The following is a 27670-nucleotide window of genomic DNA, read 5'->3' on the forward strand; positions in this document are numbered from 1 at the left end:
TTTATCAAGCTGCACTGATGTCCCTGATTTCTTCAAATGTATGTTGTTATAAGCCTCATTTTTCAGGAAGCAATGTGTGTCTTGTTCATGTCCTGTGTTTCACCTGTATGTTTGTTATCCATATAAAGTTATAGTTATAAGACTTGTTCTTTTACAGTGAGAGCAAAGTTATTTCCTTTTTTTTTTTTTTTTTTTTTTGAGAGGAGTTTTGCTCTTGTCGCCCAGGCTGGAGTGCAATGGCACAATCTTGGCTCACTGCAACCTCCACCTCCCAGGTTCAAGCAATTCTCCTATCTCTGCCTCCCAAGTAGCTGGGATTACAGGTGCCTGCCACCACGCCCAGCTAGTTTTTGTAGTTTTAGTAAAGACAGGGCTTCAACGTGTTGGCCAAGCTGGTCTCAAACTCCTGACCTCAGGTAAGTCACTTGCCTCGGTCTCCCAAAGTGCCGGGGTTACAGGTGTGAACCACAGAGTCTGGCTGCAAAGCTATTTCTATACATATCAGAACGTGACTTATTGCTATTAGTGCATCAAATTTCTTTTATCTTTAGTAAAATAAAGCTGTCACAGTTTTGTTAGGTGACGAAAGTACTTTTTGTATAAAGTAAGCATGAATTGGGTTTTGTGTCAACTCATGAACGCTACAAGGAGAAAAAATTCACTTTCAAACTTTTTTATTCAGTACCTAATACTCTGGCACATCTGAAGTTCAAATATTTTTTTTTTTAAAGAATTCTGAAACAACACTTCATATAATTTCCCGTTGTTCTTCAAAGACTGGAAAAAATGAGTTAGACTTATATTGAAAAGGCTTTGGTCAGAGAATTAGGCAAAATCCTTTCTGTTGATGCAAATTGAATCAGATCATTAGGTTAGAGATCATAGAAACTAATGCTGTGGTGTTCCATGGTGGGCAGGTCTATGCAAACCAACCCTAAAATTTGAGGAAGCTGAGAGGCCAAAGAAGGAGCTGATAGATCAATTTCTTAGAAAGAAATGGTTAATAGGAACTTATAATCAGAAGCTGTGTCTGGTCTGTATCTCAGGAGGTGGTGCGACAAGATGGTGGAACCTCATGCCATTACCCCACCAACCCAGGGCTTATATACCGTAGGGAAAGGATAATTCCAAAGGGATGTGTAGGACATCTGAAGTATGATAAAGTTAAGGTTGTTTGACCTAAGAGTAGGATTTACAGTAAATACCTCTGCTTACACGAGAAGCAATAGATAAACTGGAAATCTTAGAGGCCCTCCAGGAACAGGGGTTGATCAGAAGCCAACATGGCAGATTAGTATCCAAGGTGGAGTTGCATTAGCCTCCACAATTGGTCATAATCACCTTGTCAGGCCCCCTTCCAGCTAAAGTTGTTTCTCGATAATTTCAGGAAAGAGGTGCTCTGCTGTTCTCTGAGCACCATTGACCACTTACTTATTGGATTGTGGAAGAGACCTAACTCAAATTTGGAGCAAGAAGTGGCTTGAAATCAAGATCTCTTCCCCAGAAGAGACAACAATGAATAGGTGAGCCTATCAGGTAGTCTTCCTTTACAAACAGCCTGAAGGCTACAAAGAGGATTGTCTAACAGAGAAGGGAAAACAACACAGCACAGGGAGCCTTCAAGACAAAAACCCCAAAACTCAGAGGGGAGGATGAAGAAGCTAGTCCTCAGAGCTGTCTGGGTCTCTCTGACAGCTCTTTGTTTCTGTCTGGTCTGTTTATGTAAATTCTTAGCCTCCCGTCTCTTAAGGTGGCCTGACTTATTATTTCCTTTAAATAATCCAAAGTGTCTACACATGCATAATCAGAGATCACTTTATTTCCATGAACATTTACGGAGACCCTTCCTCCCATCCCCACTTCCCATTAGGTGCTGGGCTCTGCGCTGGAGATTTCCAGTATTCCGGGAGTACACAGGAGAAATTTTTAAATTAATTTTTTAAAAAATCTATACAAGAGACCACTTAAATGTGTCTCTTCTATTAGCAAAACTGTACTCAGTCTCTATTTCTGTATTCCAGAAAGATTTTGTGAATGAATTACAAGCCCATTTTGAGCCAGGGGTGCGAGGATTTCTTCCCTTATGTGACATGTTCCCACGAACAGCATGTGACAAGCAATTACATCTAAGGTTGAATGGAACATTGTTGAGTAGCATTCTAAGAATTCCAGCCACTACTTTTCTTTTTCAAAATAAACTTGAACAAGAAATAACATAATGTGTCATAGATGATTGACAAAGTTTTTGCTAGTGTATGATGGTATTATATTTAATTGCTGGAACTAGAATTTAGTTAGACTGTGCATTGGCTCTTTAATTCACCTATGTTATTTTAGGGAATTAACATCCCTGAGCCTCAATTTCACTATCTTGAAAAATGTAGATAGTAACTTTAAAAGGTCTTTTGTGAGGACTGAAAAGGATAATGCATTTTTAAGCACTTAGCATAGTGCTGGGGCACATGACTGATCAATAATTGTTGGTTAATTTCCTTTGCTACCTCCCTCCTTCCCTTCCTCCTTTCAATTCTTGTTACCAGTAAAGCCACATGCAGTTTTAAAGTCTCCTTTTAAGTCTTACATCAATATATGCCAATATATTTTATTATTCTGAGTCAGTCCCACTTCATGTGATGTTCAGTTCCTGTGTCACGTATAACGGGCAGACCTTAAATACAAACTGAAGAGCAATCATTTTCTTGGTGTGTCATACATAAGCTTTCATACCAAGTATGATGAAACCATTTTTAGCTCTACTCTTTCTACAATAAAGTATTGCATGCAGTTGGGAAGTGGGAATTATTTCTCTTTTGGAAATTGGATGCCAAGAGTGTACAATATACAGATAATTCTTCCTGTGACAGATATTGACCTTTTCAGTGATACAATCTGCGCCACACTCTGGCATTCTTTGGGCCCCTCCCAGCTATCTAGTATTTCCAGACTTCTTATCTAGGAATTGGCAGCATCTCAACATCAGGCAACTGTCTCAATGACTACAGTAATATTGTTTTCTAAAAATCAAAAAAACAGTTATGTAAATACTTCTAGAAAGTGTTCTTTAGATACAAATCAAAACAGTATATTTGGTTAAGCGCTTGTCAGAACATTTGTGCTTCCAAGTAAAGATCCGAAGGCTTGCTCTCTGTGCACACCTGGACAAGTTACGTCAACCAATTCACCTATAAATCCATGTCATTATTCACAGCAAATCTCTTGAAAAAGTTGTTCATACTTGCTGTCTCAACTTCCCCATTCTCTTCTTTCCCTGGATCACCTCAATCAGCATTTTGTCTCCACTAGACCATTGAAATAGCACTAATTTAAGATCACAAAGACATACACACAAAAATCACAAAGATCTAAATGAAGCAAACTCTCCCTTCTGTGTCCTAATCTTACTTGACATCATGATGCAACTGACACAGCTCATCACTGCTCCTTTTTCTGTGTTAAATGTTTTTTCAGTGGCTTCAATGTCTAGTTTTTCTTCTGGTTTGCTCCTCCCTTTGCTGGCTTTTCTTTCTCTGCCAGACCTCCTACTGATGGAGCTCCCTATGCACCTACTCTTTGCTGTTCCTCCTGTAGCTATACGGTCTACCTGAGTAATCCAGGATTTCCATTTCAAATGCCACCTTCATGTTGAAGACTATCACATATTTATCCTTCCTCCCCACTGAACCACAGCCCCTCGTGTCCAATTGTCTATTCAATTTTGCCACTGGGATGTCTCAGGGGCATCTTAAACTTTAATATCACCAAAAAGACCAACTGAGCTTGTCTCTGTAATCTTCATTCTCAACATTCTCCAAGTCAGTAAATTGCATCATCTTCCCTCCAGTTGCTCAAGCCAAACACTTGCAAATCACATCTGATTCCTCTCTCTGTCTAACATTCTTCATGCAACCCTATCCAAACGATTGTTGTATCTTCCGTGAACTACTGCAATAACATCTCAGCATGTCTCTCTTCCTCTACTCTGGATACTCTGAAGTTTACTTTCTACACAGGAGGCTGAGAGCTCAAACAGGCATAAATCAAATCATATATTCCCCTTATGACAGCTTTCAGTGGCTTCCCATTGAATCAATAAGGAAATCCAAACTCTCTCCCTTGCCCCCAAGGCCTCACATGATCTGACCAGCCTTTCTCTTTAAAGATTTTGCCCTCCTCTCTTTCTCTGCATTCCAGAGCCTCAAGGGCTTTATGCTTGCTATTTCTTCTCCTTGGAATGATTTTCCCTGAGATTTTCAAACAGCTATTCCCTCTCATTTGAGGTCTCAACTGAAATGATGTCATTTTATTAAGATTTTCCTTTACTATCCTAGTAAAATAGTTCCCCAATGCCCTACTTCCATTACTTTCTTATATATCATTCTATTTTATTTTCTGCAAAGCACCTACTGTTATTTGAAATTATTGTACTTATTTATATGTTTTGCTTATGTTGTTTCTCTAACCTGTGCTGTGTAAGATCCTTGTATTTCCAGCACCCAGAACAGTGTCTGGCACTTAGCAGGAGTTTCTTTCATTTATAGACATTGGCTGGCTGACTGGATACTTTAATTCTCTGTAAGATCCAGACAGTAGCAAGGCATATCTTATGAATGTTTGTAAAGTACTTAACTGTACTTATAGAGCAGTACTTTGTAAATGTTAGACATCATAATTATTAAAATGTAAATTTTCATCTAGAAAATTAGCTATCCATGAGATATTAGTAAGTGCTATCTAATGCTGAATTGGGTATGGTGAAATAGACAGTCTCATATCTTGCTGGTAGAAATGTAAATCCTCTTAGAAATCAATTGGGCTTTGTGGAGCAAGACTTTAAACCTATTATGAAGGACCTTAGTAATTTTCATATCCTTTGACTCATAAATATCCAAAAAAATCTGTATTTTCAGAAAATAAACAACAAAAAATATATTCATTCATCATTATTTATAAGAGTACAAATCTAAAAGCAACCTCACTAGGGTAATAGTTAAGTATAATATTTAACTAAAATGGTTAAATATTTCTATAAAATAGTTAAAATTGTGACAAAACTGTAGGAAAATTGCTACAAAATTTATACAATAATATGGAAATTGTAATTATATATTCTTAAAATAAAAACTTACACAAACTTGTGCTCTGCTGTGTGCCCCTCCCCAAATGAAAATCCATTTGAGAACTGAGAATAGAAATACATAAACCGGGGTGCTGATATTATGGTGCTTTGGCTACTGTTTTTTCCTTTTCTCTAACTTCTTTCTTTAATTATTTATATTTTATTATGCATATCTGATTTAAAAAACAGAAGTATATATTCATAATAATTTTCATTAAAGTTGATTTTTAGTTCAACTTTATATGTCTAGTAATCTAGCTTTCATCTGTCAATTATTTAAAGGTTTTATAAATAGTGAAAACAGAAAAGTATCCAAAATATAATAAATACCCATATTCTCACCATCTTCTACTAACAATTGGTTTTCTTCATTTTGTTTTGTTTTGTTTTGTTTAGACAGGGTCTCGCTCTGTCACTCAGCCTGGAATGCAGTGATAGAATCTCAGCTCAGAGCACCTTCTGCCTCCTGGGCTCAAGTGATCCTCCCGCCTCAGCCTCCTGAGTAGTCTTTTAGTCTACAAGCTGGGACTACAAGCATGTGCCACCACATCTGGCTAATTTTTGTATTTTTTGTAGAGACAGGGTTTTGCCATGTTGCCCAAGCTGGTCTGAAACTCCTGAGCTGGAGTGATGGAGCGATCCCCCTGCCTCTGCCTCCCAAAGTGCTAGAATGACAAGCGTGAGCCACTGTGCCAGGCCCTAACACTTGTTAATATTTAACCATTTTTGCTTTGTCTTTTCTCCTCAGTTACTAATTTAAAAAAACAACACCAGTAAGATTTGTATATATGCAAGTCATATTGTTTTTGTTGATTCCTGGATATCTTTTCACCAATGTTAATAACTCCACTTGCTTTGTCTCTATAACCGGTCAACCAAGTACCTTCAGGACCCAGAACTGAATTATTCCCTCTGAGTCCTTGATTTTGACAGAAACTCTTTACTTCATCCTTGGCTAACGTACTTTCGCATTCACTACTACAGTTACCCCAAATATCTACCTGTAAAAATTCTCACCATACCCTAACTTTCCCTTTTATCCAGTAACTTTACTGGATACTTCAGTGAGAAAATAAAGGCCATTAGGCACAAATATCAATGTTCCTTCTCATCACTGAGAGCGGATATGTACCTGATGTGAACCAATACCCTTACATACATGGTTTGTTTGCAACAATCTGTTTCATATGATTGATGTCCATGTCAAACATGGCAGGCATTCTGGTGTGGAGAGGCGAGAGGGGCCCACAAGAGGAATGTTCTACGTCTTTTAGTCTACAAGGGACTTGTGTGTAGGAACTGGCAGGCCTCCCAAATCTCTTGGAACTAGCTGGATGCTGTGAAGTTGCCAGCACGCTGTTTCATAACCACGACCAGTCTGCATTAGACTTGATTTGTATAATTCAATTCATTTCCAAGCTGATTTTTGACTATCACTATTATGCTTATTAATCAATATTTTGACTATCACATCTGTTACCATTTCAAAATTTACCAATGTATTTATTCATTTTTACCTCTGTCTCTTGTTTCCGAAAAAGAAAATTTTGATTTCAGTCCAAAGTTAACTTTTATGTTCCACCTCTTCATCATTTTGCACTAAAATTATTTTGCCTCCCCTTCTATCTTCAACTTTTAATTTCACTCTGTCTGACATATTTAAGCCCTCCTCATCACTAAAACAAACAAACCAATGAAATCCACCCATGAAGGGTGGATTTAAAGCTAACTTTTATTTATAAAAAATATGGAGGTAGAAAAACTGACTGGTTTTATCAGGTAATCCAAAGCATGAAAAAAAAAAAGTAACAAAGAGGGGCTACTTTAGATGGCAGAAGACTTAAAAAAGACATAGCAATCCAATATAATACTTAGAACATGTTTGAATCTTGATTCCAATAAGCTCATTGTGAAGGATATTTTTTGAGACAATGAAAGAATTTTGAATATGAATTGAGTATCGGTTGTGACAAGGAATTATTGGTAATTTGGTTGTATATAACAATAGCTTTATATTCATAAAAGAAAAAATACATTTTTAGTGAAGCATAGGTAAGAATAGGAAGACTACATTAAATTTCATGATGTCTGGGATTTGCCATAAAATACTTAGGGAAAAGGTGTAATTTCCTGGTGGGTTCTTCCTGCCTGCTGCACAAATGAGATCAATTCACAAAGACCATGGCATTGCAGTAAAGAAGGAGTTTAATGGACAGGAGCCTGACCATACCTTGTGGGAGATGGAATTATTACTCAAATCAATCTTGCCAAAGGCTCAGAGGTTAGAGATTTTTCAAAGATAGTTTGGTGGGTAGGGAGCCAGGAATTGGTTGGGTAGGAGATGAAATCATAGGGAGTTGAAGCTGTTCAATTGTGCTGAGTTGGTTCCTGGGTTGGGCCACAGGACCAGTTGGTGAGTCCCAATGGAGCCATTTGGTTGTCAGAAATGCAAAAACCTGAGAAGACATCTCAAAAAGCCAGTCTTAGGTTCTACAGTAGTGATACTATCTGAAGGAGTTATTGAGGAAGACACAAGTTTGGGACCTCCAGAATTATGACTGGTGATTGTTTAACTGTGCCTACATTGTAGTAGAGTTCAGGATCCTCTCATCCTCATAACTTTGTGACCTTTCATTAGTTTTACAAAGGTAGTTTAGTTTTGGGGAAGGCCTATTATCATTTAAACTGTAAACTAAAATTTCCCCAAAGTTAGCTTGGCATACATCCAGGAAGGAGTGACAACAGCCGGCCTGTGAAGCAACAAACAAGATGGAGTCAGCCATGTCAAATTTCTCTACCTGTCGTAATTTTGCAAAGGGAGTTTCACAAAGAGCAGGAGAAAAGAAAAATGTTGCAAAAGTAGCAATGTGATTGTTGATCATTGTTTAGTCTGAGTAAATTACATGGTTCATTTTACTATTGTTTCTACTTTTGTGAATGTTTGAACTTTTTTCTTCAGAGTTGTTGCAAAAGGCAATGTGAACAAGTATGTTTCCTTTAACCTCATTTCTCTTCAGGGTTCATTTTCATCTCTCTCCCTCTCATTCTCTTGACATTTTTTGAAATAGCTATCTAGCTAAATACTTTTACTTCCTTGTTTACCTACAGCAATTTGATTTTTATGCACACAATATTCTTGAAACTGTTCTATCAAAAGGCATCTTACATCTCTGTCATCTTCTAATTCATTTCTCCCTCCACCACTGTCCTAGCAAAAGAGGTTGTTTTACCTATGGAGGGGAGAGAGACAGGAAGCAGCATGGGGGAGGATGGGCTCACGTGACACTTTAACCTGCCTACTTTGTTCACAAGTACAGTTGATATTGACAGAGCAGAGAATGGTTCCTGGACTACTCCAGCAAATGCTAAAATCCTTGGATGCTCACATCCCTTAAATAAAATGGTGTAGTATTTTCACATAACCTATGCATATCCTTCCATATTCTTTAAATCATCTCTAGATTATTTGTAATACCTAATCCAATGTAAATGCTATGTAAATAGTGGTTATATTGTATTGTATTTTATTTCTTTTTTTTATTAATTATTTATTGCTTTTAAAAAATATTTTAGATTTGTGGTTGACTGAATCCACCAATGTGGGACCTGTGGATACCAAGAACCAACTGTGTAAGATTTCCAAGATGTTATAATCCTTTTGAAGAAGTAAATGTCAACTGTGAGCATGACAACAGCCTTCACTGGAGCAAAGGGTAAATTTTTTTCTCCGTGCTCACCAACTGATTTGTCAGTCAGAACAAATAGGATGTGTTTGGGTCTCCCCATCTGCCTTAGAGGGATAGTTTGGGGATTCTTGTCACAGGGACAAAACATGCCCTTAAATAAAGACCACCCTTCCTGGAAGCTGCTAAGGCCTGACATGATTAGCTCCAGCTTTTCTCTCCATGGCACATGCTCACTGTGCTGTGCACCCCACCCGACATGGGATGCTCCTGGTCCTCCTACCACACTGTCCTTTTGCACACACTGTCCTCTTACCCCAGTCCCCCCACTCCCCTTTGCGTGCCCTCTCCCCAGACCACCAGCTCCTTCAGAATCCAGCATAATTATTGCTTCTCAGGAAGCCTCTCCTCGCTAAGCAGACCAACCCCTCCTATAACCTGCTTTCTCATCCTGTGTTCACTTCCTTCCTACCCCTTATGTGGCATGCATCTTACCTTACATGTATCGAGTCTTTGATACATCTATCCACAATAGTATACATTCCATGAGGGTGGGGACCATGGTTTAATTTTTTGTCCTCACTAATTCTTGCTGTCCTGAAATGTAAACCATTTGACTTCTCTCTGATCTCAACCTATGTTGTTCTGTGCCTCCTATTTATGACCAATTTTTCATTTTTCCTTTTCAGTACAATCCTGAACTCATATATCATGAGGGCCTCATGAACTTTGAGATTATAAAGTGGAGTCAATAATCTCTTATATCCCAGTTCTTGCATCAAAATTGTAAATAGAAAAACTTTAGCCAAATTAAATTTAAGAGAGTTTAACTGAGCAAAGAATGAGTCACAGATCAGGCAGCCTCCTGAGCCACAGTAGGGTCAGAGACTCCAGTGCCGCCAGGTGGTGGAAGATTTATGGACAGAAAAAGAAAAGTGATGCACAGAAAATGAAAGTGAGGTACAGAAACAGCCAGGTTGGTTACAGCTCAGCATTTGCCTTATTTGGACATGGTTTGAATGGTTGGGCACCTTTGGCCAAAACTTGGTGATTGGCACAGGAGTAGAGTACAGTCTGTATACAACTCCATTTAGGTTATAGTCCACGATGTACAGAGAAATCTTTAGGCCAAACTTAAAATATGCAAGGAGGCATCTTTAGACTATACTTGATTTAAGAAAACTCAATCACTTCTTTTTCTCTGTGTAAAACCTCATTGTCTTTAGTATAAATTCCTCAGTTGGTCTCCTACTCACTTCTCAAACATAAAGGATGGGGAAAATCATCTTTTTTTGTACCTCGTATCCTGCCAACATATCGATGACCTCAGTGGTCACGTGGATGTCCTGTCTGAAATCCTGACCTGCACAGTCCCCTGATTTCCTCATCTCTAAGGATCTTGACTGCCCCTCTGCCTCAGTCACACATATTGTCATATTTTCACCTGGGACTTGGTCACCAAGTAAACTAATTTCTATTCAAAATCTTCAATTCCAGTATCCTACTCTGGCCATAATCTCCACAATGTTCAGTCCTTATTCTTGCAAATATGTCTGGATTGTCTTCAACCCTCATCTTACTTGACCACTTTGTAGCATTTGATGGTATTGTTCATCTTTTTTTTTAAATAAAAGTTCTTAACTTTCTTGTTTATCATAAAAAATGTCTCCCCTGGTCATCTTCTGATTTCTTTTCTCGTTCCTTCTTACTATCATACATGGGCCTTTAACCCTGCCCTCTCAAGCTATTTCTTCTCCAGGTTCTGTTCTTACCCATTGCTCTTCCATTCAACAGGTCTTTCTGGGTGATTCACACTGTTTAAGCAACTCTCATATTAAGATGACTCTATCTATCATCCATTATATGTAAGTATCTATCCTCTATATCTAGGTATTTACCTATCTATGTATCTATCTCTCTATCCATTCACCTATCTTTGTAGCTTTGCCCTCACATCTGGGATATAAACTTGAATATCCAAATGCTTAATGAGCATCTTCGCTTGGATGTACCACAGGATCCTCAGACTTTACGTCTCACTCTCACTCCCATGACCTTTTCCTATCCTGACCAGGTCTTCCTCCTAGTTTTCTTGCTCATTTAATGGCACAATCACTGCAGTCAAACACTTGTGAATCACCCTGAACTCCTCCTACTCCTTCCTCCCTGCACACCCAATTAAGCACTAAAATGAATATTCTGCCAGGCACGGTGGCTCATGCCTGTAATCCCAGCACTTTGGGAGGCTGAGGCAGGTGGATCACCTGAGGTCAGGAGTTGAAGACCAACCTGGCCCACATGGTGAAACCCCGTCTCTACTAAAAATAAAAAAATTAGCCAGGCATGATGGCAGGTGCCTGTAATCCCAGCTACTCAGGAGGCTGAGGCAGGAGAATTGCTTGAACCTGGGAGGCAGAGGATGCAGTGAGCCGAGATCACACCACTGCACTCCAGCCTGGGCAACAGAGTGAGACACCATCGCAAAAATAAAATAAAATAAGTATTCTGCTTCCAAAGTAGTTTGAGTCAATGCTCTTTCTGTCTCATATACGGCTTTCTTTCATTTACTCATTGTTTCTCTCACCTGGAATATTACAATAGCCTCCTACATTTGCTTACTTCCCACTAATCTAATTTATTCATTATTTCTCACAGGAATGTTACAATAGCCTTCAACCCCCCTTTCATCTGAGGAGCTTTCAAATTTATCTTCCATACTGTCACAGAATGCCCTATCTAAAATGCAACTGCAACCAGTTACACCCCTGCTTAAAAACTCTTCAAAACCTTTCTGTTTTCCACAAGATAAAATTTAGGGCCTGAAGTAACACACATAGGAGCTCCATGATCTACCACTATCACCATGGCCGAGCTAGCCTTTCATTGGTAGGAATATCAAGTTATTTGTCATTACCATCCCAACCATTTCACTCCTGGTCTCTCACAAACACTGTCCTAGATATATTCTCAGTCTTTCTAATCTTGTGCTATTGCAAAATTATCTTAAATGGTGATGGCTGCAGAACTGCTTTTCCTAAAGTATTAATCTGACTATGTCATTTTCCTGCCCAACAGCTTTGTTAACTAATCAGTCTTTTTAGAATTCATTCATTCATTCATTCATTCAGTCAGTCAGTCAGTCAGTCAGTCAACAAGGGTTGAGAATCTAGCACATTCCAGGCATTGTGCTGAAGTTATCAGCCACACAGTGTACATATTCTAGAACCAACACATATTTTCAGTTCTTTCTTTCAGTTAAATCTCTCCTGCTGGTCTCTCTGCCTGGATTTTTTTTCCCTGGTTGAGTGTAGCTAGCTACTTCTTTCTCTTTAGGATTCATCATTGCTTAGGAAGGTATTCCCGCATCTTTTATCTAAACCCTTTTGTTCTGCCAAGGGTGCCATAACAGCATCTTCATTTCCTTCACAGCACTTTGCATTTTATCAGCACTTATCAATTCAGTGATCTCTTTGTCCTTCTAAGTACCCTAAGTTACAGGAAAATAAGAACTGTCTTCTTTTGCTTACCTCTGGATACCCAGTGCCTAGTTTAGTGGTTAACACATAGAAGCTATTTGTGAAAAGAATGAATGAAATCAGCATAAATGAAATAATACAAATCATGATTCTTTGTTCTCTATTAATCTAAAAGTTTCCAATTTTCAACAAAGGAGATGTACTATGTATAAATAGTCTATGTCTTGCCTCAACATTTATTCCATCAGTGTTGAATCTGTCCCAAATATTTCCATCTCCTGCCTATTTCCATATCAGAAATTCCTTGGTTTCTTTCCCTAACACTCCTTTATTATTCTCCAACATTTAATCCTTCTCCATCAGAAACACGGTCTTTTCGTTATGTGCTCCCGTATATTCATTGTATGTCTGTTCTTCAGCATTGGTAAGGCACTACTCATGTCTCTATTGGATTATGAGTACGTTAAAGTTAAGGCTTCTCGCTCTAGATCTGGGGGAGACAAATACATCTTGGATACCCGGCACTGTGCTAAGCGACTGCATATGAGATATTTAATTCCTTAAACCAAACTTTACAAACTGGATCTTAGTTTTGCAGATAAATAAAACTGAAAATCTAAGGGGTTAAGTGATTTGCCCAAGATTAATAATAAGCTAATAATAAATTAATAGGTGGTAGAACTGGGTCTCAAAGTAAGTTAAGACTAATTTCAAGAAAGTGTTATTATGTTTGCCTCTCTTGCTTGTCTTTGTATGCCAACCACCTAGCTCAGTGTCTCCCACATAATAAGCATCAAATAGAACATATACTTAATCAAATTGAAACCAGATGGGCAACCGTCTCCCTTGAGGTTCACTGTGTGTTGGGTAAGCTCTTATACCTAGTAGTTTTATTCATAAGCTTTAATATACACACCAGAAAACCACACATTATCACTCTCCTTTCTGCCAGCTGATCATAATTTCTTCCCATACTTACCCCTCAAAAAACCAAGAAAATATTGTAAGAAATATTATAATATCCCACCATTCATTTCTTCCATGTGACTTTCAATGTTGTGGCCTATGAAAGGAAGCTACAGATGATCGAACTGACTTCTAAGATCCAATCTGTTCTAACATTCTGCACATCTGTAACTCTATGAGTAGATGAAGTGTGAGTACATATAGCTAATATTATAGGAACTCACCTAGGATCAATACAGAAGGATAAAAATGCTAAATACCTATTCTGAAACAGTACCCTCACAGAAGAATACTACATAAATTTATCATCCAATTTCCAGGAGCATAACCTAGTTTCAGACTAAAATGCAAAATTAAAAGTGTCCCTGCTGTAATAAAGCACTTCTTTTTATTTTGTACCAATGCACTCCAGTATCATTCTTGCTTATATTTCAACTGTTTTTGAGTCAAGCTGGTAGGCTTAGAAAGAGATGACTTATATTTATGCCAGATTCAGCACAGTTCCTTTCCAAAGCTACTTAAATGTCCTTATTCGAGAGGGAAATAAACTGATGGACTACAATGGAAGCATTTTGAGCTGCAGAACTTAGAACTGTGTCTTCCAAATCATTTGGTCAGTAAGGTATCTGTTGGAAAAGCCCAAAAGAACTTCCACAGCAAAAATTGAGCAAGTCTTCATTGTTTTTGCCTCAATATATTTAACACACAACTTTCTGGGAAGGTAGCCAGGGTAGGAGTTGCCCTAGCTAAAAATACATTTCCTTTAAATGTGAAAGTGGAAGTGATTGTAGCAATTGTTATTTGTGAGGTTCCAAAGAAATACTGATGGCTACATAGTAGATTTGTCTCATGGAATTTAAAGAGTTTTCTGACATGATCTTTATTAAACCATGTTAATTATTTTGTTCATAAACTAAATAAGTATTTAGAACTACAATCTGCTCTACTTTAAAGCTGTTTCATTGATACTGTTTCCCTCGTGCGAATAGGAGATAATAGGAGAATAATGTCTTCATAACACAGTAGTAGCGTCTTAGTTTATGTATAATTTTTTTTCCAGCAGGTTAGTGTTTTAAAATGGTCAGAGTAGGCTTTCTTACAACTAAAGAAAGAGCCTTAACAATCTGTGAAAAAGACCTGAAAATTAACTCTGGAAATCTGCAGAACTGCAGGTGGAGACTAGGTTAGTGGCATCAAGAATTGCTAGACTTTCTACTATGCCCAGCTTCTTGGGTAAACTGTTAGTGCAGATAACAAAGCTTCAATGAATGACATTTCCCTTTTATTAAAAAAAAAGTTACACTCTGGATAAGATTTCTAATGTTTGTTAAATAATCTACTAGAGGAGAATGTCCTCTAGGATCTCTCCTTCAAAGGGAAATTACCAGAACTAGGAGTTAAAACTGTGAAGATTAACTGATTGGACGTAAATACAAAGAAAGATTTAACAATGCTGGTATTTCTATTAGGAGTGTTAATTATTCACATTAGTTTCTTGGTTGCAAAATTCCATAGCTTACGAGGAATTTGCCCCAATTCTATTCTTTCCATAAGCTCTCTTATTTTTAGTGTCCAATTTTGCAGAGGTGAACATGCATTGTAGAAATACCTGAATTATTTTATAAATAGGAGAAAATCTAAATTTTCTAAATGCAAGAGATTAAAGCCAAGTCACAATCCAATGCAGAGGCAGAGTAAAAAATTAGGATTTACGGTTCTTAATTCTTGCATGACTGTTTTAGGAAGTACTTGTTTACATCTACCACTGAAGATATGTGGTGGTACAATATACACATATATCAAAACAATCACATTATAATCATACATATCTATAATTATTATTTGTCAATTAAAAGTAAAATAAAATAAATTTTTAAAAATAAAGAAAACAATTGAAATCTTTCAACAGATTTTATTTTCCTCTTAATTTTACACATTTACTTATTTCCAAAGGGATTGAAATATCACTAAGAAGGGACTTAGTACTTTACGACTTTTTCAGAGCCTCCTTGAGACATGTTAAAGTTGCACAGTTGAAAAATACCACACAGCTTTACTGTTGTGCTTGGCAACTTTTCAAAAGATAAATGCTAGCATTCCAGAGGCTTTCCTAGTGAATGGTGAAGGGTGGAGACACACATTCAGCACCTGATGGCAAGCTGGGCTAATGGTGAGAGGTACCTTTGTAGTGGATGAGAATGTGGAGGGCGGGTGCAGAAGCCTGCAGGACAGAGTGAGATAGGATCAGGGAACAGGTGCCTATGATACCAAAAATCAGCCCTAGGGGTATTTTGCCACGTGTGTATGGGTTACTGAATATCTTTGCGTATGACATTTTTCTACATTAATTAATTATTCATTTGATTCAAGAAACGTGCATTGCATATCTATGTTGTGCCGGGTACTGTGTTTAGCATGAAGGAGAGAGATGAAAAACGTTCAGCCTCTGGTTTCAAACAAACCAACAGCCAATTGCTATCCAGTATAATAATGAGTGTCTGGTGTTGTGGAAGCAGAGGAGACACCTCTAACTCAGGCTCTGGTCAGAAAATTTAAAATGTGAGGATAATGCAGGAATAGAATACAGGAAAACTTGGTAACCTGCCAAGTAAATAAAAGGAGGAGAGGGGACTTTCAGGCAGAGAGAAGAGAATGTGCAAAGGTGAAAGACAAAAAATACTGGAGTTTTGGGACATGTAAGTGAGTGTGGTGGCAGCATAACCTCTGTGTGTGTGTATGTGTGTGCACACACGCACATGTGCACAAGCACATATGTACACAATATGTGGAGTGATGGGGAAGGAGTCAATTGAAGGTTGAAAATGAAGTCAAAGAAGCAGGTAAAATCTAAGTCATAAAAGGCTGTGCCTATCAACAGTTTGAACTTGGTTTGACAATTAGTTTACTCAACCCAAGTTGCCTCCTTTACCTGTTCTCCACCGTAGCACTTTCAAACCTTTGCTGGGCATTCAGCTCTGTGAGGGTAGTAGCCATGACTCTTAGCCACAGTTATAGCTCTGGTGACAAAGCATAATAGCTGACACATGGGAGATGTCCAGTAACTACAGGTAGAATGAGTCTCTTCTCAAGCTTTCAGCTCTATGCCAACTCCTTCCTCCCAGAAGATGATTTTTAACTTCTTCTTTTCTTTGAGACTGAGTCTCACTCTATCTCTTAGGCTGTAGTGCCATGGCACGATCTCAGCTGACCACAACCTCCGCCTCCCGGGTTCAAGTGATTCTCCTGCCTCAACCTCCCCAGTAGCTGGGCTTTCTGGTGCCCGCCACCACACCCAGCTAATTTTTGTATTTTTAGTAGAGACGGGGTTTCACCATGTTGGCCAGGCTGATCTCGAACTCGTGACCTCAAGTGATCTGCCTGCTTCGGCCTCCCAAAGTGCTGGGATTACAGGCATGAGCCACTGCAGCTGGCGATTATAACTTCTTAACTGAGGAAATAATCACAGTCAGACATTGTATTACTTGCCTAGAGCTTCTATAACAAAACATGACAAACTAAGTGGCTTAAACAACAGAAACTTATTGTCTCACAATTCTGGAGCCTAGGAGTCCAAGATCCAGTGTCAGGAGAGTTGATTTGTTCTTGAGGCTGTGAGGAAGAATCTGTTTAATGCCTCTTCCCTAACTGTTAGTGGTTTTGGGGTGATCTTTGATATTCTTTGGCATCTAGAGGCATCACTCCAATCTCTGCCTTCATGTTCACATGGCATTCTCCCTGTGTGTGTGTTTGTGTGTGTGTATGTGGGTGTGTGTGTGTGCCTGTTTCCAAACTTCCCTTTGAATAAGGATACGAGGCACTTTGGATTAGGGCCCACTATATTAGTCTCATTTTAACTTCATTACCTCTGTAAAGATCCTATCTCTGAGTGAGGTCACATTTTGAGGTAATCTAGGTTAGGACTTCAACATACGATTTTTGGGGGGAGTGTATAATTCAATCCACAACAGGTACAAACTTCAAAACTACCTTCCATCAAGTTTCATAATTTATTCTGCAAATAGAGTTTATTGTCCCCATTTTAAAGAGTAGAAAATTGGGGCTTAGCCTCTTTCTATGATTTGACCAAGTTCCCACAGCTAGTAAGTGGCAGAGTTTGAACATTGTCTTTAAATAGCCAGATTGAATGCAACCAAAACAAACATTTCAGGAAAGATTTACTTGTTTTATATGTAGGTGGCATTCAACGTAAGAATTGTTCTTTCATCATTTTACTTATCTGACAGATAAACGCATTGAATATTTATGATGTACCAGGCACTGTGGCATGTGCTGAGGGGACAAGAAATTAGTAAAAAGTAAAGGTTGATCTTAAAGCAATTTGCCATTTTCATGTCCAAACTGTAATGTTAGAACATATAAGCATTGATTGAACATAAGGGGATGTTTTCCCAGATTTATCAAAATAAACTCAAAGTACTTTACTTCAATTTCTTAGACACCTTTATAAAACAACAAGGCAGAGAAATGTAGTGGGTTAATAATGAAATATAATTTGAAAAGGGTGACTTTGAACATGTTTAAATAGTGTAAAACATTTGGCAGACAGTTTAATAACCTGTCCAGATAAAAGAAAACACATATAAAATAAGTCCACAAAAGCCAAAATGATTGCCAGACCTCATGTTTACTCACCCACTGTGATAGGATCTAAGAGTGCTGAAAAGCAGCAAATTTGTCTTAAAAGGCGTTGTATTTTCAGGTCCAGCAAGCATTTACTGATGCCTGCTGTGCGCTGGACTGTTTCCTGGGCACTTTCCATTCTTCCTGTGCGATAGTAAGCATCTTACCCCATTGAGTCTCAATTGCCCATCTGTAAAATAGAGATGATAATAATACCTTCCTCACCACATTGTTATGAAGAGCAAATGAGATACCAAAAAAAGAACTTGGTGCAGTGGCTGGCATGTAGTAGCTTTTTTTTTTTTTTTTTTTTTTTTTTGAGACAGATTCTTACTCTTTCACCCAGGCCAGAGTGCAGTGGCGGGATCATGGCTTACTGCAGCCTCAATCTCCCAGGCTCAGGTGATCCTTGTACCTCGGCTTCCCAAAGTGCTGGGATTACACGCATGAGCCACTGTGCCCAGCCTGTAGTAGCTTTTCAATAAATGTTTATGGAATCTGAATCTGAATCATATAATTTTTCCTATTATTCTTAGACTAAGATTGGAGAATGAAGGCCAAGTGCGGTGGCTCATGCCTGTAATCCCAGCATTTTGGGAGGCCAGGGTAGGAGGATAGCTTGAGCCCAGGAGTTCTAGAGTAGCCTGGGCAACATAGCAAAACTTCTTCTCTACAAGAAGTACAAAAACTTAGCTGGGCGTGGTGGCCTACGTTGGTAGTCCCAGCCACTCTGGAGACTGAGGTGGGAGGATCGCTTCAGCTAGTGAGGTTGTTGCTGCAGTGAGCTGTGGTTACACTACTGCCCTCCAGCCTGGGCAAAGGAGTTAGGACCCTGTCTCCAAACAAAAACAAAACACAGCGAAACAAAAAACAAAGATTAGAGAACTTTAAAAAATATTGTGTACTTTAAATTTGAAAGTTCTTTCATAGCCTTATTATAAACACGCATTGTTACAGACGGATGCAAACCTTTTTTTTTTTTTTTTTTTGTACAAGGCATATAAGAAAGAAAATTATAGCAAAGCTCTGAAAATAAGCATAAATTGCAGCTTGAATTACAACATTCAAGACAAACTATTCTTAAATGTATTTGAAAGAATTACATATTCCCTTGGTTCTTAAAAAGAGTACAGTTTTTCAACTCTTTTTTTGTTATGCATTGCATTGGGTTAAGATCAGAGCAATTTAAACGATGCAGTCACATTTTCTGTTTAAAGTACTAAGCTTAAAATCTCTTAGGGATAAAGCAAAGCAGTATAGCCATACTGCAGGTAATAACACGGATAAATTTAGTCTTACAAATATGAAACAAGTATACCAACATATCATGTAACATGTTCCAGCAATTCTGTAGTTATATATAGATTAAGTTGTACTTTTATTTATTTTAAATTTATGCTCCTATCTGTTTCTGAAAGGACTTGAGACAGTGTATAAAAATACACATGGTTTAAATTTGCAATGATACATACTCATAACATAACTCAATAAATCCCCTGAGAAACCTAAGTAACTTATGTCTATCAGTTGCTGGGAAAAGCGTGCTTGTTTTCTTGAGGGAAAAAATAGACTCAGCTTCTTCTTATTCATTGTTGTTTCCTTGGAGCTCTCTTAGGGAACCTACAGCTATCTGGGTTGTGTCTCGCCAACCCATGTGATATGAGAGAGCAGAGGACTTTTATTAAACTCACACGTTCTACTGAAATCTTGATGGGGTACATTGTTAACATGGAGCTGATATCAATGAATAATACTATTTTGAGATTATAGATCTGGAATAGATATATTTAAGAAATAGATCTAGAATCCTATACTTGCCTAGAAGTAACTTGCTACCATAACTTTTATGGCAGAAAATACACTCCAAGTGATGACTTTTCCATTTTCCTTTTGGTAAAATGCTTTTACTAAATAAAAGCAGAATTGTGCATCTTTCATTCATTACTTCAGCCATTTATTAAACAACTCTTTATTGGATATTTAGTACATGCAGAGCAATGGGAAACACACTGAGGATGTAAAGATGAGTACAACACCATCCCCGGCCTCAGGGAGTATTTTGTGTAGTTGGGAAGGGTGATGTCAATGGACATTTAAAACATAACCTGCTCAGAGCTGGGCGCAGTGGTTCACACCTGTAATTCCAGAACTTTGGGAGGCTGAGGTGGGTGGATCACGAGGTCAAGAGATCGAGACCATCCTGCCCAACATGGTGAAACCCCATCTCTACTGAAAATACAAAAAAGTAGTCAGGTATGGTGGTGCATGCCTGTAGTCCCAGCTACTCAGGAGGCTGAGGCAGGAGAATCGCTTGAACCCTGGAAGCAGAGGTTGCAGTGAGCCGAGATCGCGCCACTGCACTCTAGCCTGGTGACAGAGCAAGACTCTGTCTCAAAAAACAAACAAACAAACAAACAAACAAACATAACCTGCTCAGTCTTGTGAGAGCAGAGAAGGAGCACTTCATACAGATGACGACTCAGGGCCCCTAAATGAAGGAATATCTGAAGAATAAATAGACGGTGTAGTTAGTTTTCACCCGAAAGGGGCATTCTGGACAGTCATTGCAGTTCATGCAGCAAGTTCAACATATTATGATGGCAGACAGAGAAATTGGAGTCAGATTTGATGTGCTCATCTAAGTCATGCTAAAGTGATGGCTGTTACCGTGAAGTCAACGAGGAACCTCTGCAGGATTTCAATATGTTTAAAATTGAGTTTTATAAATATTTTCCCCTACTGAAGGTAGACAGTATGCAAAAGTGTGCTGATGTTAGGAGAGTGAATCACAGAACTGCAAGGGGGAAATAACAGAAACCCTAAATAAAATAATGGCTGCAGAGGTGAAGATTTATTAAACTGGATTCTACTGTATGGGAAACAAATCTAAGATTATTCATTAGGCAAAAGCACAAAAGATTACTTTATTTTACATTGATACTCATATCGTGAGATTGCTCTCCTGTCATTAACGCCGTCAAGGCTAAAACTCAACAATTATCGTCAAGCAATAAAGGAGCTCCTGTTTTGTCCTTTTCAGGTATTATTTACAAGTATTACAAAAGTATTACAATACTTTTCAGGTATTATGCTCTCTTCCTAACCTAAGCACTATGACTCCGAAACACCAAAATCATTAATACTTATTTTTTACTGAATTCCCACAAGGCAGTGAAAGATGTGATGCTTTGAAAAACTGTGACAAGAAGTCACTGTAGATCATATTTTTTCTTAAAAAATTAAAATAAAATCTAATAATTATGATAAAAGTAGAAAACCATAAAGAGATATATGGTGTTAGGAAAGAGAGTGATCTTGTAGTTGACTTCAAAATAACTACCAATTTATGCATATAATTATTTTCAACTCTTAATAATGTTCTCAAAAGTTGAAGAGTTACTAAAACAAGTGGACAAAATGCTGATAATTATGGAAAGTGGATGGTGTATAAAGGGGGGTTCATGATACTATTTTTTCTACTTTTGGAAGTGTTTGAATTTTTCCATAAAATGAAGTTTTAAAAGAAGTATTTTGATAATATTGTGTGATAAGTATCCATAACTGGAAAATACAATTTATTTTAATTTTATTATATTACTTGATAATTTATTTAGCCTCTGGATTTTTGAGTCTGTGAAATTCACATGGTAAGTTTCCATTATAGGGCTCTATCTAAGGTCTTAAAAACACTCCCCAAAATCTCTTCCTACAGAAAGTAATTTACAGTAAGGATACAGTGAGCTTCAATTTAAGATGATAATAAAAAACATCATCTTTTCTGTCTTAGTAACTTGCTTGAAGGGAAGTCTTTTGTGCATGAGGTAGTCATTGACTTAATGAAAACACCATTTTACATTTATATATTTATTAAGTTCCAACTTGTTTCAAATTATTTGATGTGGCCCATAATATATACTAAAGTAATCTCTTATCCTAGAAGAAATATATATCCCAAAATAAAATAATTGAATCCTAGAGAATAATTTTCACAAAGAACTAAACATATAATTGCATTTCACATTTTGCTTACTAATGAAATTTTCAAAATGGTAAAGATTTATTTATTATATATACATATATTTACATGTATATATATATTTTTTTTTTTTTCTTTTTTTTTTGAGACAGAGTCTCGCTCTGTCACCCAGGCTGGAGTACAGTGGTGCGATCTTGGTTCACTGCAAGCTCTGCCTCCCAGGTTCATGCCATTCTCCTGCGTCAGCCTCCCGAGTAGCTGGGACTAAAGACGCCCGCCACCATGCCTGGCTAATTTTTTGTATTTTTTTTAGTAGAGACGAGGTTTCACCGTGTTGGCCAGGATGGTATCTTGATCTCCTGACCTTGTGATCTGCCCGTCTTGGCCTCCCAAAGTGCTGGGATTACAGGCGGAGCCACCACGTCCGGCCTATTTCTAATATTTTTAGGTCAAAAAGGCTTACAGAAAATTCAAAGTGAAAGTTGGTTTAATTAAGACCAAGAAGGAGAAGATGCTGTGAATTAATTTTTTTGTCAGAAAACATTTCAAATACAAACTAAACGGCCTAAGAATTGTAGACTCAGTAGTAGATAACACAAATGACCATCCTGAAACGGATTCTGCGAGTGGTAAGCCTTGTTGTACACTGGAAGAGAGAGGTAAATGACCAGCCACCTTCTTCCTGAGGCCTGGAAGATTCAAATAGCAGTTCTCCATTTTCCAAATTTATCATCAGGAATGAAAGTAAAGCAATATTGAAATAATGCCCAAGCCATATTAGAGAAAGATCTCAGCACTGATAATAAATTGATCAGGCTTTCAATAAATTGTGAGAATTTTTGTTTGGCATTCAGAAAGCATTTCTCATAGAAACAATTTTTCATATGGTGGTTGGGACCCCAGAAAAGCCCACAAACCTCTTTAGCATGTCACATGTACGGACAATGCTAAAGGCGTACAATGCCGGTGTACTGCAATACTCTCTTCTTACCCTAGGAGTACAGCTCAAATCCCTTGCCCTATCCCATGATGTCCTTCATAAGGCATCCTCGGCCTCCTTTCAGGCCTCACCTCACACCACTCTCCCCTCACCGTCTGTGCTCCAGTCACACTGGTCTTCCACAAGATTCTTGAAGAAGTCAGATTTATTCTCACCTTAAGGCATTTGCCTAAGTTGTATTCTCACTTAGAATGCAATTTTCTGACTCCTTCTCCTCCAGACATTAAGAAAAATGTCACTGGGTGCACCTGCTTAGTAGACTTAGCCTAACTGTGAAACCTACTCTGACACCCAATGTAGATTAGCCACCTAATCATTCTATTAAACAGGTTATCATGTTTCCATTCTTTGCATAGCTCAAAAAAATCTACTACCTGATATTCTCTTGTTAATTTCTTTGTGCATTCTATGTGTCCCCCAGCTAATATGTAAGTTTCATAAGAGGAGAGGTCTTGTTCAACATTGCCTTCAGTAGCCTGAAACTGACTGAAAATAGTAGATCTTCAACGCGTGAGTGAATGAATTAAAGAATAACTCTATAGGACTACTATATGCAGTAATAGAGACTCTAGCTGACATCACTGGAATATTTGCTCAGATTTATGTCTCAAGGAGATAGGACTACATCTTCTGTTTCATCACTGATGGTTTCAAGGCACTAGGGTTGTCTTCCCAGCAATCTGGGATAAGGTAACCAGTGTTAAGAGGCATGGCACTGAATCTAGGAGGTGGGTTGATGTGAGAATTACGAATGGCACTGAGACTTAATGAATAGGGGTGGTAGAGACTCTAAGGTAGGTCTTTCTTCCCCTCACATTTTGCCTCCACCACATTCTCCCTTTTCTTCCGTTCATTCTCACTAAACAAAGGCTTGGCCAGGAAACAAGCCTGGCCAGCAACATTAATTGGTCATTAATAGATATATTTTTCTTCTTCCTTCTTCTCTCCTGTCATTTCTCCATTCTCTTCTTCTGTTTCTTCCTCCCTCTCTCCTGCCCCCAATTTTTTCCATCCTTCACTATCTTCTTTTACAACTTCCATTTGTTTCTGGGAGTGGTGAAGTTGGAGACCACTGCACCAAGCCCAGTGCCTGGCATGCAATAGGTACACAGGTTACACTTGTCAACTGACTGACTAAATGAATGAATCAATGAACAGATTCCGTTCTGCAGTCAGTGGAATTCTAGAGAGCACATTTTCCTAGATTATTCCAGTACATGCCAAATGGGACAGTCTAAAGCTTTGCCTAAATCAAGATGGATTACTTCTCTGGCTTCCTCTAGGCACTAACAGATCTGCTGCTTGACCACTGACAGGAATTTCATTAATTGGGTGTGATGTGTTTTTTTGTGAAGCTGACAGAATGTATTAGAAACTCAATTTTAAGAGACTTAAAAATGAAAGAATCCAAATAGAAAACACTGTGAATTCTATTGTTTTGAAGGACAATTTGTAACATGAATAGGTAATGAGTACTCCTATGGACAAATTTCTAAATTTATTTATTATTTTGGTTAGAATACAATATCTTTTTGTTTCAAGAGGGGTACTAGAATCTTTCAGTAGATGCCTAGATACTGCTGTTGTCTTTTCTAACAGTCTCTAAGAGATATAAAATTCAGTGATAAAGTTTAGTGGCACGGTTGATTGTTTTTATTTCAGAAATGATTTGCCCCTGTGAACTCATTTACAGATTTGTTTAGATAACATTCTTCAACATGTCTATTCTATTTTCCAGTGCCGTTGAAGAGGAGTTGCTGGCTCAGCAGGCCTCTTTGTCTCTGTGCTCATGACAAGGACATATCACCTAACTCTGGGCTCCGGCTCACTTAGCAGCTTCTTTGCCGTTGGACTCTCACATCAAGATGTCACCTAGCAGCAGCCTTTCCCAGGAAGTTGTTAAGGAGATGGGAATCCTCATGCCTGCTGCTTTTTCCCAAATAAGAGGCAGCCCGGGAGCCAGTTGCAGTAAAGTCTTGCCAGTAACGTTTCTCTTAAGAATGGGGAGAAAATACTATGAAAAGTCACATTTACTTTGATCTAGAATTAAGTAAATTTTGGTATTTGGGTCTTTGGTAAAATGTCACAAGTGGGAAGTCAGGACTCACATCATGTCCAGGCTTCTCTCTATGAGAATTATTTTTAGTTTCTCTTGGTATGCTTGGGTTTCATATTATATCCCCCAACCCCACCACCCATAAATAAAGGAGAACGAAAAAAGGGAGAAAGAAGTTTAGGAATGGGAGTGGCCCCTGCAGTTGTCTGCTTGGCATCCAGCCTGCCTTGGTCCGTTGCAGCCTGTGGTCTGAGTGGGCGTTGCCCCTCGTCACGTCCTGTGGGGAACTGAGATTGGCTCACGCCCGTCAGGGCAGCCCCGCCCCCTGGGTAAGTGGCTCAGTTCAAACTCATGAGATGTGAGCTTTGGTCACGGAGGCCCGTGCTTCTCTTTAGAAAAAGCTACTCAAAAGAAATGATCGCTTCCTGGATGTTGTGGTCCACGGATATTATGTCTGGAACACCAGAGCCGTCTTGTCTCCATGATGGGAATTCCATCTAAAGACAAAGCCAAAACCCAGTAGAGGACACAGCTGAAGGAACACGAGAAAGTGGCATGGAAACGCTGAAGCCCCAGCACCGGCAGACCTCAGTTATTGGAGCCAATCAACCTCTTGTTACTGTTGAAGTGAGTTTGGAAAGTGTTGTCAGAGACCCACAGCAGAAAACAACCCAAACAGTGTATGTTTTAACTGAGATTAAAATCCTGTTTTAGGTCAGGTGGGGTGGCTCACGCTTGTAATCTCAGCACCTTGGGAGGTCGAAGAGGGAGGAGCGCTTGAGCCCAGGAGTTTGAGACCAACTGGGCAATATGGCGAAACCCTGCCTCTACAAAAAAATACAAAAATCAGTTGGACATGGTCACACACGCCTGTAGTCCAAGCTGCTTGGGAGGCTGAGGTGGGATCACTTGAGCCCGGGAGGCGGAGGTGGCAGTGAGCTGAGATCATACCACTGCACTCCAGCCTGGGCCACTGCACTCCAGCCTGGGGGACAGAGCAAGATGCTGTCTCAAACAAACAAAAAAAGAAATGAAAACAAACAAACAACAAAAAACTGTTTTAAATTTTCATTTGTCAGTAACAGTAATCATAAAGACTTGCCCAAATGAGTCTACAGAAAAGTTTTTGTTTCAAAGGTAAACCCTACCTTGAGTGGATCATTATTTAACATTTGATAACTTTGACACAGAATTCTGCACATCATAAAAATACTTTTTAATGGAGTTCCTAAGTATATCTCAGTTTTGTTCTTAAAATAAGAATATATTTTATCTAATTCTAAAGTCATCGTACCAGGCAACCACAGATAAAGTCAGAACATTTCAACAATTATTGAAGCTACGTCTAGAGGTCAATATTTATAGTATTAGTTTATTATTTTCATTGTCTTTTCTCAAGACCTTTTAGGAAATTTGTTTTGTCTTGACAGAATTAAGTAGCAATCTTCTCTAGAAATAACTATGAAAAATCAGTAAGTCCATTACAGCAGTTTCTACTCATAAAAGAACAGTGGATAATAGTTACCACTATTATATAGAATGAAAAAAACATTAAAATATATGTTTTATAAGTAAATGGTCAAGAAGTTTAAAACATCTGCTTTCTCACTTTTCTAGGAAATAAAAGATAGCCGGGGAAAGAAGTCCTAAATCCCTAAGTTAATTGAAGTATTGTCAGTAATTGAAATCAATTAAAGGTTTAATTGCCTCCTACTCTGTGATGCATTTGTGTGCATTATTGCTCTTGAGGTGGGAGGAAAACCTGACCAAGTCGCCTTACGGAAATTACTTAATAATTCATTTTTTCAAAAGTGGTCAGAACACTCAGTGAGATAAACTTTAAGGATAACAAAACTGAATTACACATGTCTGTTGTGGGTAATCTTGACTAATTTTCTTAGTTTATTTCTTCTTTTCTTTGGAAAATAAGATTAGTAGTCATAACAGGCAACTCTGGCTTACATCTGGGTTCTGCTATTGCATTTCATTTTCATCTTGTGAAAAATGTTGTATAAAGCATAATGCATTGCTCTTCTCAGGCCTAGAGGTGTAAAGATATTATCTAGCTGAGCAAAAGTAGTTTTGAGTATTAATTAATGTTTGTTAAGATGTCAAAGAAACTCTATTTTTGCTTTCCTCTACTGTAACTTCATTCATGAATGTGTTTTGATTATAATTGATCTGCATGCCTTCTCCCTTACACTGCTCAAGCTGATAATATTCAATATAGTTAAAAATTCGTTACAGTTACTGTAAATGCAATATAGTTATTATAAAATCAATATAGTTTAAAATATTCAATATAGTTTTTTAAAAAGTACATATTAAGGTCAGGTGCCATGGCTCACGCCTGTAATCCCAGCACTTTGAGAGACTGAAGTGGGTGGATCACTTGAGGCAGAAGTTCAAGACCAGCCTGACCAACATGGTGAAACTCCATCCCTACTAAAAATAAAAGAATTAGTGGGCTGTAGTGGTGGGCACCTGTGATCCCAGCTACTCAGGAGGAAGGAGAATCACTTGAGCCTGGGAGGTGGAGGTTGCAGTGAGCCAAGATTGTGCCACTGCACTCCAGCCTGGGTGACAGAGCGAAACTGTAAGAAAAGAAAAGAAAAGAAAAGATTATTTTATGCTATAGTACAAGAAAGCAGAATACCAGAATTAGGATGTTTCTGTGAGTCCATGTTTTTCACTTTTGGCCAGACATTTGCTTGGCTAATAAAATAAGAAGTAGAAGTTATATTTTAAGCATCAGA

At 38.3% G+C, this 27670-nt stretch overlaps 1 long non-coding RNA gene across 2 annotated transcripts in view; it reads left to right on the forward strand.

Moving 5' to 3' along the window:
- Nucleotides 1–1400: 1400 nt before the first annotated feature.
- LOC108513907 (uncharacterized) overlaps nucleotides 1401–27670 on the forward strand; it is a 36471-nt gene continuing 10201 nt past the window's right edge. Inside the window, exons 1-4 of one of the 2 annotated variants that reach the window (XR_001881050.1) lie at nucleotides 1401–1523; nucleotides 8690–8829; nucleotides 24597–24840; nucleotides 25310–25541. This is a non-coding gene — a long non-coding RNA (uncharacterized LOC108513907). Of the gene's footprint in view, nucleotides 1524–8689; nucleotides 8830–24596; nucleotides 24841–25243; nucleotides 25542–27670 lie in introns of those variants that run through there. The other variant, XR_001881051.1, reaches the window with a different exon arrangement.

The sequence above is a fragment of the Rhinopithecus bieti genome, unplaced genomic scaffold, assembly GCF_001698545.2.
Source record: "Rhinopithecus bieti isolate Rb0 unplaced genomic scaffold, ASM169854v2 scaffold_32835, whole genome shotgun sequence".
Classification (NCBI taxonomy): domain Eukaryota; kingdom Metazoa; phylum Chordata; class Mammalia; order Primates; family Cercopithecidae; genus Rhinopithecus; species Rhinopithecus bieti.